Genomic DNA, 14,708 nt, shown 5'->3' on the forward strand with positions numbered 1-14,708 from the left:
ATTCAGCAGATTCAGGGTCCGAGTAGTTATGGGCAGGCAGGTCGAGGTGGTGCCTATCATTATCAGGGTGATGCTGTTCCTTATGCCCCGGGACAGTATTAGTATCCCCAGGACCCCTATTCCCAGGGTGGTTACCCTCAGTATTCTGGCGGCTATATGCCGTATCCTCCAGCTCCAGCCGGTGGTTCTCAGTGGTATCAAGGAGGACAGTTTCAGCCAGGAGAGATGGCTACTAGCAGTGCAGGGTCTTCGAGACAGACCGGTTAGCCCAGTCAGGGGCGTGGTACGCAGGGTCGCGGTGTTCAGGCGAGCAAAGGTCGTGGCGGACGACAGCAGGGCCAGGGGCGTATTCACAACATTTCTCTGCAGGATGCTCAGAACAACCCGGATCTGATCATGGGTACGTTAAACATTCTTGGTTATTTTGCTAGAGTCTTAATTGATTGTGGTGCTACACATTCTGTGATTTCTCATACATTTACTCAAGTGACACAACCTCGCCCCACACCCCTAGGGTACGATTTAGAGTTCGCTATGCCTAGGGGGGAGAGATGTATTGTAGATCGTGTGTACCCAGGGTGTCCAGTGATAGTAGAGGGTGTTGTTTTGCCAGCTGATCTTATCCCGTTAGATATTGTTGATTTTGATGTGATTCTAGGCACGGATTGGTTGCATTTCTATCGTGCCAATATTGACTGCTACAGGAAAATAGTTACGTTTCATCGCCCTGGACTACCTGTGGTTACTTTTGTGGGTGAGTAGAGTGGGGTGAGACATGGCGTTATCTCTGCTGTGAGAGCGAAAAAGTTGTTGTCTAAAGGTTGTCAGGGGTACTTAGCCCATGTGGTGTTGGATGAGGCTCCTCCTAGTAGTGTTGAGGATGTGAGGGTAGTCCGACACTTTTCAGATGTTTTCCCCGAGGATTTGCCTGGGTTACCACCAGATCGAGATTTGGAGTTTACTATTGAGTTGCTTCCAGGTACTAATCCTATTTCTTTGACTCCTTATCGTATGGCACCTGCTGAATTAAGGGAATTGAAGGTACAGCTGCAGGAATTAGTGGATAAGGGTTTCATTCAGCCTAGTACTTCTCCGTGGGGAGCCCCAGTATTGTTTGTGAGGAAGAAAGACGGAACTTTGAGGCTGTGTATTGATTACAGGCAATTGAATCGGGTGACGATTAAAAACCGTTATCCGTTGCCACGTATTGATGATTTGTTTGATCAGCTTCGAGGTGCTTGCGTATTCTCCAAGATTGACTTGAGGTCTGGAAATTATCAGTTGAAGATTAATAGGGATGACGTCCCTAAGACGGCGTTCAGGACTCGTTATGGTCATTACGAGTTTCTGGTTATGCCATTTGGGTTGACGAATGCACCAGCAGCTTTTATGGATTTGATGAACCGAGTATTCCAGCCATACTTGGATAGGTTCGTTATTGTTTTCATCGACGATATTCTGGTGTATTCTAAGTCGAAGGCGGAGCATGTTCGACATCTTACTTTGGTGTTGAAAAGGTTGAGGGAACACCAATTATATGCTAAGTTTAGCAAGTGCCAGTTTTGGCTAAACCAAGTAGCGTTCCTGGGGCACGTTATTTCTGCTCAGGGTATTCTGGTTGACCCTCAGAAGGTCGCAGTGGTGGAGAATTGGGAGCAACCACGAACCGTCACCGAGGTGAGGAGTTTCCTTGGTTTGGCGGGGTATTATCGGAGATTTGTTAAGGATTTCTCTGTGATTGCCTTACCTTTGACGTTAAATTTGAGTGGGATGATAAGTGTGAGCAGAGTTTCCAGCAGTTGAAGCATTGTCTCACTCATGCACCGGTTTTGGCACTCCCGGACGATAGTGGTGATTTCGAGGTTTATAGCGATGCTTCCTTGAATGGTCTGGGATGTGTGTTGATGCAGCATGGTAGGGTGATTGCTTATGCTTTGCGTCAGTTGAAACCCCATGAGTTGAATTACCCTACTCATGATTTGGAGTTGGCTGCTATCATTTTTGCGTTGAAGTTGTGGAGACACTACCTTTATGGTGAGAAGTGTAGGATCTTTACTGATCATAAGAGTCTCCAGTATCTTTTTACTCAGAAGGAACTTAATCTTCGTCAACGGAGGTGGATGGAGTTGCTCAGCGATTACGACTGCACGATTGATTATCACCCCGGTCGTGCGAATGTAATTGCTGATGCACTTAGCAGGAAGTCTCAGGGTCGCATTAGTGCGTTGTATGCAAGCCGTATTCCTCTTTTGACGGACTTGCGTTCTACAGGAGTAAGATTAGAAGCAGAAGATCGAGAGGTGGCTTTACTTGCTAATTTTCAAGTTAGGCCAATCTTAGTTGATCGGGTGCTTGCAACTCAGGTAGCTGATGAGCAGACTCAAGAATTAATCCAAGCTCGAGAGCAAGGAAGGAGGAGAGACCTCAGAGTGCGTGAATCGGATGGCATGTTGATGCAAGAGGAGAGAATGTTCGTGCCAAATATTGTGGATTTGAAGAAGGAAATTCTTGATGAAGCACATATCTCGGCTTATGCCATGCATCCAGGGGCTACTAAAATGTATCATACCATTCGACCATTTTATTATTGGCCGGGTATGAAAAGGGAGATAGCTGAGTATGTGAGTAGGTGTGCTGTTTGTCAGCAGGTTAAAGCAGAAAGGAAGAAGCCGTTTGGGTTGTTGCAGCCGCTTCCCGTTCCCGAGTGGAAATGGGAAAATATCACTATGGATTTCGTGTACAAGCTTCCGCGTACACATAATGGTTTTGACGGCATTTGGGTGATCGTTGATCGACTCACTAAGTCCGCTCATTTTATTCCAGTGAGAGAGAAGTATTCTTTGAGTCGTTTAGCGGAGTTGTTCATCTCGAAGGTAGTGAAGTACCATGGTGTCCCGGTGAGTATTGTCTCGGATCGAGATCCACGATTTACATCCAAGTTCTGGGTGGCTTTTCAAGAAGCTTTGGGTACGAACTACTCTACAGCACGGCGTATCATCCTCAGACAGACGGGCAGTCAGAGAGGACTATTCAGACTTTGGAGGATATGTTGCGAACTTCGGTGTTGCAGTTCGGTGATGCTTGGCACCAGCGGTTGGATTTGATAGAATTTGCCTATAATAATAGTTTTCATTCGAGTATTGGCATGGCGCCATTTGAGGCATTGTATGGTAGAGCTTGCCGCACACCGTTATGTTGGTCAGAGGTTGGAGAAAGAGTCTTAGTGGGTCCGGAGATTGTTGAGGAGACTACTCAGAATGTTCAAGTAATTAAGTCTAACTTGAAAGCAGCCCAGGATAGGCAGAAGAGTTTAGCGGATCGCCATGCTACGGACAGAGCGTACGAGGTCGGAGATTGGGTATTTTTGAAACTTTCACCGTGGAGAGGTGTAGTGAGATTTGGGAAGAAAGACAAGTTGAGTCCCAGGTACATCGGACCATACATGGTCACGGAGCGAGTTGGTGAGGTAGCTTACAGGTTGGAGTTGCCTCCGGAGCTAGCCAGAGTGCATAACGTGTTTCACGTGTCTATGCTCCGACATTATGTTGTTGATCCATCTCATGTAATACCTCCGCAACCCTTGGAGATTAACCCAGATTTGACGTATGACGAGGAACCAGTGACGATCATCGATTGGAAAGAGAAGATTCTGAGGAACAAAACGGTGAATTTAGTGAAAGTTTTGTGGAGGAATCATTCAGTCGAGGAAGCTACGTGGGAGACAGAAGATCGGATGAGGGATTTGTATCCTAGATTGTTCTTTGACCACTAGGGGTTGTTATTTAGTTGTTTTGAATTTCGGGACGAAATTCTATTAAGGTGGGTAGGTTGTGATATCCCGTCCCGAAACTATCGAAACGTACATGTGAAATGACCACTTTGCCCCTAGCTAGTTCGTTTACGTTATTAGGTTGTTTGTGTGCCTTGTTGGCATGTTTGGAATCACACACACGCAGCCACACACTCCACCTCTCCCTGTCCCTTTCCCTGTCTCTCTCTCTCTCTCTCCCTCTCTCCCGAGTCCTCTATCCTTCTTCTTCTTCCTTCAAACTCGTACGGACACACACACAACTACACTAAATCATCACAGATCGAGGAAACCAAGGGCACAGTCGTGATCGTGAGGTCGAGGGGAGCACGATCATATCATTTTCAGGTGAGAAACCAGTCATTCTCACGTCGATTTCACAAGCTCCGATTTGAGCACTATTCATGCAAACTTATTTCACCACGTTTTTGGGATTTTGAACCTCATAGGTGTCTTAGTGAGGTCCCAAGGAGCCTCGGAGTGCTTCGTTGGAAGTGTTTGGACGTAGGAATCACCTGGTTCGAGCTTGACCGGTTTTGGAAGTTTGTGGACAGGTGAGTTTTCGTAGGTTTTAGCCTTTAAAACTTGTATGGACGTGTTCTACTAGTTTAGGGCTTCATTTTGGTATAAAAATCATGAAAAATGGTTGAGAAACGAGCGAGAAAACATGATTTGCAGGTTTTCCGGCGACGACGCCGGAGTCTCGCCGGAGAAGGTGACGGAATATTCCGTCAGAATTCTGACGGAATATTCCTGACGCCGTTAACGGAATCTGTCAAAACTGACGGAATATTCCTAACGGCGTCAGTTGACGCCGTCCGTGTGCACCGCACGTGCCTGCGCGTGGCCGGCGCGTGGCGGCGCGTGCGGCGGTGGAAAATGTTTCTAAAAATATGGTTGTGATCCTGAGGTTGTGTAGAGCACGTTGGTATATTCAATTGTCACCTTCGGGTGTACTACTGTCGTATCATTTTCTTTGGACTACTTGTAGTCTTTATGCTCTGAATTCAGTGTCTTACTTACGCTAGCACTTATTTTAGCACATTACATATGCTAGTTTTTAAATTATTCGTACTTTTATATTACTTCTTTTAGCTTCCGCACTGTGCACATGGCTACGTCACTTCTACGTGACGGCCAGCATGCCCTGATCGCGGTCGGGGTGTGTCAATTGTGGCTTCGCCACGAGCTCGTTTAAAAAAAGGGAAAATGTGGCTTTGTTTGTTTAAATAGTAATAGCTATTCATATTTAGCAGTTCGGTAATAAGTTAGGTTCAACTTTTTCAAGTGGCACGTCTATGTCACATTTCCATATCCATGAATAGACTAACCTCCACCATATCTTGCACATGAACAATTTCATGTGGCGCGTCAATATTGTCAATTTGTTGACATTGACCCACAAACTTAATTATTTGATATTTCATTACAAGTCAAATACTAATTGTAATGGTTTATATATAATCATCCTTCTTTTCCTTTGTTATTTATGGATGATAAACTGTGTTGTCGACCAATAATTAATCAAAATATGGTGCTTGTTTTGGAACAAACGATATTATCTACATTAAAGGGTGAGAGAGTGGGTTAAGCCTCACAATGAGCTAGCAATAATGTGATTCAAATTTGTCTTTGCTGAAAACCGAATCTATATAAGGTGTCTCACTTACAAGTGAAGAAGAATATCACTAGATAGCAGTACTTAGTGGCAACATGGTGTTTGTTATTAGGACTTACTTATAAAAAGAAACATGAAAATGGTAGGTACACCTCTCCTTTGATAATTAAGTTCCACATGTGGCTAATGTACAAATGGTTTTTTTTTAGGTCAACCATAATGCATATGTTGTAACAACCCATCCGTAATATTACAATTTTATTAATTTTAAAGGAGTGAATTGACGAAAATAACCTTAAGGCAAGATTGTTGACTTTCGTTGACCGTATTTTCGTGATGTGTACGAGCTACCATTTTATTGTATTATTGAAGTACTCGACAGTACGAACACGTAGGTCTAAGCAGAATTGAAATCGGAGTTACGATGAAGATTTTATGGAACTATGAATCCAAAAAATACTTTTGTAAAAATTACTATTTATTATTTTATATATTTCTCATAATTAATATATTATTATTTTAATAATCTTTTATTATTGTTTTAATATTATTCGGGGGATATTTTTAATAGTTTAATAATATTTTTCAGGCCCGTGGGACCCACACCTCACCCAAGCTCTCCCTTCATTTTCTGCCGTGTGTCTCCATCTTCTCCAACAAATTCGGATCTATCTCTCTTCACTCACGCTCTCATCTCTCAGCTCTCTCTTGTCTCTCTCTCCGTGCAAGTGCAGAGAATCCTATAAACCCGAGCACTATCACTTGCCTGCTCCAGCGAGCTAAACCGTCAAATCACCACACCTTATCATTCCCTACACCTTTGTTAAACTCAGATCTTCATATTGAACCTAGACGAGACCCTACGTGTTACTGTATCACCGTTTCTGTTCGAGGAGTTTTCCGGCGAGTTCTCCACGATCCCGACCAAGGTAAGCCTGGGGACTTCCTCGATCTTTCCTTTCTTGTTCTCTGAGTTTACTTCTGAAGTTACGTGTTTGTTTTGGTGGTGTTCAAGCCTAAAAAAACCTCGAGGAGCCTAGAAAATTGGTAGGGAAAATCCGTGGCCATCCGACCACTTTCAGACCAACTTCCCGGCTAACACCGACCACGACTGGGTTACCAATAAGTATAGATCAACTCCCTACATTTCTAACTTCAAGTTGGTTTTTGTATCATCTATTTTGGTGGTGAATCAAGCTAGATCTTAGCCCTGGAAGTTGGCCCAGAAATCAAGTCGAACCTATGCTTCGCGAAGACGGCGAGTATTGTTGTACTCGCGAGCCTGTGGGCTGCGCGTGGAGTACACACACCTCCTTAGAGGTATTGTGCTTTGCTGCCATGGACAGCAATGTCGACAACTTTTCTGGTCAACTTTCTGGCGATTCAATTCGCCGTAGGGCCTTTCGGGCTGCCATCCCATTGCGGTGCTTGGGCGTGCGTGCGACGTCGTTTAGGGGAACCTGAGGTCCTTCTTAAGTTTCTTGACGCGCCGAATTTGAATCTGCTATCCATTTTTTGAAATTCGGCAGTTTTAAAATAGTTTCTTTATTTGTCATACTTTGTACGAAAATGCATTTATACGTTAGTACATTATATATTTACGTAAATGGTTACGTTTCTAGGTGAAGTGCATTGCAAGGATCTTCGATGCCCGCATGGCGGGTTCAACTTGATGACATGATTTGTGAGTGGGTCTTCGCTTTTAAATACTATATATATTTATCTAGTTTCCATATATATGTTTAATAAAGAATTTACTACTATATTAGATTAACGTTTATAAGAATTAGCGAAATGACGGAATTTACGAAAGTATGCTAAATCCTACAAGATGCACAGGTATATACGGCCATGATCAATATTTTATTTGAATAGTATGTTGTTGACTAGATTTATCGAATCACTGTGGTATGACTATATTTTCGTTGTCTACTCATCGTGTGCTACACTAGTGTTTGTACTTGCCCGGGCTAGGGCCAGGCTTCACGTGTATGTTCACATCACACCATACGCTCACTTTGGTTCCATTGTAGGTGCTAATCCTGTCCTAGATTGCTATAGGCAATTAGAACTCATATGTGATGCGCATAACACCAGTCTTCACGTGATTGTAGTACTAAAGCGTAAATCATTATTACACCCAGTCCTGTTCATGTCAGAATACCTCTAGAAGAACTTATGTGTCAGATGAGCCCTTAATATGATATGTTTGTCTATACGAGATTATGTGATTTCTGGACGTTAGATGTTTATTTACAAAATATATTGTGACGTATTGAATTCTTGAGAAATTGCAGGCTACGGTAAGTATTTTCATACTATACATAGTATGTATATTTGGAAACTATACTTGTTTTACGGCGATGGGTTATTATGTTTTGAAAAGGTTTTACAAAGCTTTATTTTTTAGGCCCACTCACCTTGTTTTTCACCCTTCCAAATTTTAGTAGCTGAGCTTTCGTATCGACGGGGATTCTTGGCAATCTTGGTATTGGAGATTACCTTCGATGGTATAATTCTTATTCTACTTTACTGTACTTTAGTTGTACTCACATGTGAAATGGGTTCAATCCTGCTCATAAGCGTACTCTTATATTTAGGCACTTTTGGGTTTAAATTTATCCACATTTTCCACATCACTACACTTTATGGCTTCATCACCTCCCGGCGTTGGTCAACACAGCTTGATTCAGAGTCCAGGTGGACCTTCCAGGTCGAGGTGTGTTGGTTTGGTATCAAAGCATAAGTTTGGGTAGTATTGTGTTCATCACACACGTGATGTAAGCATTTTCGGTTTTTGAACCTAATGTTGAACCATGCCACCTTGTGTAATACGAAAAGAAAAAATGGTAGCTTTTGCTAAGTTTTGGGTTACTTAGATGACTTATCGACCTTCTAAAAGAACATTTTGGTGACCGCCTTTAGACTTAAATAAAGAACCTCTCTGCCAAGGAAAAATTCTGACTTGGGATAGATTGTTAGCTCTGAACCAAGGCTAATGTATCAGTAATTGTGTGCCACCAGAGGTTTACTAATCAATCCTACTACTATTGTCTCGTCATCATTACCAACCATTTCGAGATAGGAAACCAGAAATAGTTTTGATTCCTTGGCAGCACCCATTAGTATGCCACCTATTGGAATTTCTATGAAGGTTTTCCTTCCATCGAAATTTCTAGAAATGTCTTGAGTGACAATGTGGTGCTAAAGTGGTAGCACTCGATGGAAGAACATCTAGGGGACAATCACTTTTGGTCCCCGATAGCACTAATCTTCTCAAACGTACTAGTTATAATTTCGGATCTTTAGGAGGAAGATCAAATCTCATTATACCTGTTCTGAAGTAGGTTATTAGCAAATTCCTTTTTCTGGCTTTAGGACATTTCAACTAACATTAGTTTCCAGAATTTCTTTCGATGTTGTACTCGCCATTTTGATGAGTAGATGCATGAGAGTGCGAGTTTCAGAAGCAGTAATCAATTTCCCCTAGAACCAACGAAACCAACTCTTAGGATCAATTCCTTACCAATCATCTGAAATCATCCACACAAGCGAGCTTTAACCTGTAATCAACCTACAATGGGGCTACTAATTGATGACACCATCAGATATCCAGAAGCTATCAACTAGTATTCAGGCGGTATGATTTCTAATACCGAACTCATGCTAGTATCTGGGAGTGATACCTTTGTGCCAGAACGCCGGTTCACAGTTTCTGAGTAACGAACAATATCAAAATAGCATTATTGTATTAATTAGCAACACGACTGATAGACTAATTAACAATGACAACCTGAGCCGAATAAATTAAAATCGTGGAAACTTAGGAGCAAGCCTTGTTGGAAAACAGTAAACTTGTAGTTGTTTTAACTATACTTTCCACTTAGGTAACCATACCTCTTCGACCAGCCATATTTTTGATCACTTCCACAGGCAAACATTAGAATTGTAGCATTAGTTAAACTCTCGTTGTAAGAACGAGATGAGTATTAAGGAAGTTGTGAAGGCCTTTAGTACATGGTCTTGTGAAAAGAAGTATGGTACGTTTCGAGGGCATATATATCCGGCGTCACTTCTCAGAATTTATCTAAGATACCACTGAAGTGAGAAGTAGAATACACTATCAATCAACTTTCTAGTATTACACCTATTTTCCTTGCATCTCATTGAACAACTTCGACGTCATTGAGAAAACTTAGTTACAAGAACTTACCAATTAGAAATGTACCCAACCAAACACTTTATCTTAGAGAATCTCAAACCTATTCGCAAAGGCGAAAGACTCAACCTTAGGATCGTACCTAGATTTTAGCAACTTAATCGGGTGACGATTAAAACCGTTGATACCCATATTTCGAATTGATGGTCTACCCGACCAACTTTTAGAGTCCGAGTTTTCTTCCATAGCCTGATGAATTCGTAGTAGTCTTACTAATGACTTTCTTATCTACCCAAGCAATGAAATCAAAATTTCTAAACACAGACAGTCAGCTTTATACCAAATTCCTCTAGTGTAGCTTTATTTAGATCAAGTACTTTCTTGGGAGGCATGATCTCTTCAAACAATATTCATTTCTTTTCCCAAAAGGTTGTAACTGTAGAAATTGAAATCCTCACCAAGTATTGTTGTAAATTATGAGATATCCTTGACCTTGTCAATTTTTATCGGCAATTTGTTAGCGACTTTTTAGCTGTAGCGTTTCTCCTCACAAGTTGACTAAGGAAAGTTAGTTTAATTTTAGACGTTAAATGCGAATAAAGTTTCTAACAACTGAGGTGTTATCTATCTCTTACCCTTGTTCGTATACTTTTCGATAACATCGATAATTTCAAAATCCACAATGACATTTTCTTTGGATGTTTTGTCTATGTAGATGCATCACGACGAAGTATAGCTTGTGCTTCCCAATGGTTGGACCTGTATGAAATGAACAATCTTATTTATGACTTAGAGTCAGCAATTAACACCTTCATTTGAAAATCGGATGACACTTCTCTGTGGAGAAACGTGCCCATAATCTTTACCAACCTTAGACTTCTCAAATACATTCTCATTTAAAATAAGCTAAATTTCTGACAGTGATGATGGAAGAACCAAATCAACGTTTACGATTAAACTGTCGTGTATTACCCTAGTTGTGTAAATGTAATTATTGATGAGCGCAATAAACGACACATGTATGCTTGAACACTTTCTGCCTGCCCTACCTTATTTCAATTAGAATTCATGAGTATTGACGTGATGTTGCCTACAAATCAACAAGAAATCATTTGAGAGGTTATAATCACTTCCTGTATTCAAATGGAGATGGGAAAAATATCATGATGAACCTCCAGTATGAGGTATCTTGTACATGTGGAGATTATGACGATGTTTCGGTGATTATCAACCGACTTGACAAGTCAGCTTACTTTCCATTGGTCCAAATGGACTACATTTTAGACCACTTGGTAAAATTTCTCATTCTTGAATTTATCAGATTTTCTGGCGTTTCGATCAACATCTATTCTGACTATGATTCCATATTCACCTCTTTGTGCTAGAAAACATTCCAGTCAACCTTGGGTATGTGTTTATCCAACTGCACTTCATATGATGCAAACAGATCATTTAGGAAAATCGCTCAAACATCTAAACTTTCGTTGTGACCATTAATTCCTCAATCACCCAACAAATACTTTGCTAAATAAATCTTTATCATTGGTGATTGAATATTCCAAAAGCTACAATTGTAGTGAGATATATGCATTTAATCCAGTTACCTTATATTTTAGATTTGATGGACTAGTTTTGACCCTCAAATTCTTGAGTGTTCTTTTAGCCTTCTCGACATAATTTTTCGCTAAATTTGAGAGAAATTCACTATGAATCTGCTTGCTAAGGCGTTGTGAACCATATTGTTCGATTACATGGTGTGCATGTCACTACTGTATCTTACCTTGATGCACGTTTCACTTCCAAGTCTTAGGAAGTCTTCTTGAAGACCATGTGTACTAAGTTTTTGGCTAGTACCACATTTCACCCTTAGACTAACGGTTAGTTTGAACAAACTATCCAAACCTTGGTGTACATGTTGCGTTTTGTTCGTTATACAAACTTGGTATGGTTGTAACAAACATTTATCTTTGTTAGAGCTGCATGTAACTACAGTTATTATTTCGTTTATGTGTATGGTACCATTTGAGTCGTTGTATAGAGATTTTATGCACAGTACATGTTTGACAGACGAGTATTACAAACAGGAATACAAATGATTGGGATTACGATGTAGCAATATTGTGTGCTATTGACTTTGTCGCCGAAATGGTAGTGTGTAAGCGCAATTGAGGCTTAAATCAGACGATATACGTGTGTATTTCCCCAATGGGGGGCATGATGGTAATAATGCACCCTCAGGAATTTCTTACTTGCTTATCGAGATAATAATGAGTTGTCGGTGTTACGGGGCTGCAAACTGTAATATCGATAACTTATTCGTTGGGTTCGTTAAGCAAGTGAGCAAGTACTCTTGTCTACTTTAGTATTTTTATTTATTGTTTGGGCTTGACCCAAAGATACTACACGCATATCTTCGGAGTACGTGACGGAATGACAATCTCTTTTGGGGACGAAATTTTTTTTAAGGTGGGTAGATTGTAACAACCATTTCCTAATTTTACGATTTTATTAATTTTAAAGGAGTGACTTAACGAAAATGCCCTTGATGCGAGATTGTTGACTTTTGTTGACCGTATTTTCGTAGCACGTATGACCTATCATTTTATTATATTCTCGAAGTACTTAAAGATACGAATGCGTAGGCGTAAGAGGAATCGATATTGGAGTTACGATGGAGATTTTACGGAACTACGAATCCGAAAAATACTTTTGTAAAAATTACTATTTATTATTTTATATATTTCTCATAATTATTATATTATTATTTTAATATTATTTGGGGGATATTTTAATAATTTAATAATATTTTTAGGCCCGTGGGACCCACACCTCACCCAAGCTCTCCCTTCATTTTCTATCGTGTGTCTCCTTCTTCTCCAACAAATCCGGATCTATCTCTCTTCACTCAAGCTCTTATCTCAGCTTCATCTTGTGTCTTTCTTTGCTAGTGCAGAGAATTATGCAAACCCGAACACCATCACTCGTCGGCTCTGGCGAGCCAAATCGTCAAACCACCATAACTTATCATTCCCCATACCTGTGTTAAACTCAAATCTTCCATCAAACCTAGACCAGACCTTACGCATCACTGTAGCATCGTTTCTATTCGACGAGTTCTCCATGATCTCGACCAAGGTAAGCCTCAGGACTTCCTCGATCTTTCCTTTGTTGTCTGAGTTTACTTTTGAAGTTACGTGCTTGTTTTGGTGGTGTTCAAGGTAGAAAAACCTTGGGGACAATTTTCCAAAAAACTGGTAGGGAAAAACCGTGGCTATCCGACCACTTCAAAACAACTTCCTGGCCAACACCGACCATGACTGAGCTACCAATAGGTATGGATTGACTCCCTACATTTCTAACTTTAAGTTGGTTTTTGTATCGTCGATTTTGGTGGTGAATCGAGCTAGATATTAGCCCTGGAAGTTGCCCTAGAAATCAGGCCGAAAATGTGCTTCGCGAAGACGGCGAGTACTGTTGTACTCACGAGCGCTTAGGCTACACGTGGTGCTTTAGTGCTCGGGGCGTGGAGCACATGCGCCTTCTCGGAGTTACTATGCTCCACTGCCGTCCACGGCGGACGCTGACAACTTTTCCAACTAACTTTTCAGTGACTTAATTCGGCGCGTGGCCTCTTGGGCCGCCATCCCGTGGCAATGCGTAGGGGAACCTGAGGTCCCTCCTTAAGTTTCTCAACGTGCCAAATTTGAATCAGCCGTTCATTTTCCAAAATTCAACCGTTTTAAAATAGTTTCTTTATTTGTCATACTTTGTACAAAAACGCGTTTATACGTTAGTAGGTCATATATTTACATAAATGGTTTCGTTTCTAGGTGAAACACATTGCAATGATCTTCAATGCCCATGAAGTGGGTTCGACTTGATGACATGATTTGTGAATGGATCTTTTCTTTTAAATACTATATATATTTATCTAGTTTCCATATATATGTTTAATAAAGAATTTACTACGTATACTTAGATTAGATTAACATTTATAAGAATTAGCGAAATGATGAAATTTATGAAAGTATGCTAAATCCTACGGGAGGCACAGGTATGTGTACTATTATGAACTTTTATATACGGCCATGATCAATATTTTATTTGAATAGTATGTTGTTGACTAGATTTATCGAATCACTGTGGTATGACTATATTTACGTTGTATGCCCATCGTGTGCTACACTAGTGTTTGTACTCGCCTGGGCCGGGGCCAGACTTCACGTGTATGTTCACATCGCACCGTACGCTCACTTTGGATCCATTGTAGGTGCCAGTCCTGTCCTAGATTGCTATAGGCAATTAGGATTCGTATGCAATTCGCATAGTGCCAATCTTCACGTGATTGTAATACTAGAGCGTAATTCATTATTACACCCAGTCATGTTCATGTCAGAATAACTCTACATGAACTCGTGTGTCAGTATATGTCGATGAGCACTCGATATGATATGTTTGTCTATGTGAGATTATGTGATTTCCAGACATTAGATGTTTATTTATGAAATATATTATGACACATTGAATTCTTGAGAAGTTGCAGGCCATGGTAAGTATTTCCATACTATGCGTAGTATGTATATTTGGAAATTATACTTGTTTTATGGCGAGGGGTTATTACGTTTTGAAAAGGTTTTACAAAGCTTTATTTTTTCGACCCACTCACCTTTGTTTTTGGCCCTCCAGGTTTTAGTAGCTGAGCTTTCATATCGACGGGGATTATTGGCAATCTTGGTATTGGAGATTACCTTCAATGGTATAATTCTCAATGTACTCTACTGTACTTTACTTGCGCTCTACATCACGTGTGAATTGGGTTTGCTCACAAGCGCACTCTTCTATTTAGGTACTTTTAGGTTTAAATTTATCCACATTTTTCACATCACTACACTTTATGGCTTCATCACCTCCTGATGTCGCCCAATACAGTTTGATTTAAAGTCTAGATGGACCTCCTGGGTCAGGGTGTGTCATATGTGGTTAATGATGTAATTTTATTGAAGACAAAAAAAAAAAAAATTGAATCTCCCAGCTAAATGTCATTGCTGAGTTTTTTTATAATTCATTATTTATTTTTTATGGAATTATAATTAATTATCTAGAACTCTAGCATGAAGCGGTTT

The sequence above is a fragment of a genome, unplaced genomic scaffold (assembly GCF_019419815.1).
Source record: "Pyrus x bretschneideri cultivar Hongxiangsu unplaced genomic scaffold, Pyrus_bretschneideri_v1 Contig72, whole genome shotgun sequence".
NCBI classification, from domain to species: domain Eukaryota; kingdom Viridiplantae; phylum Streptophyta; class Magnoliopsida; order Rosales; family Rosaceae; genus Pyrus; species Pyrus x bretschneideri.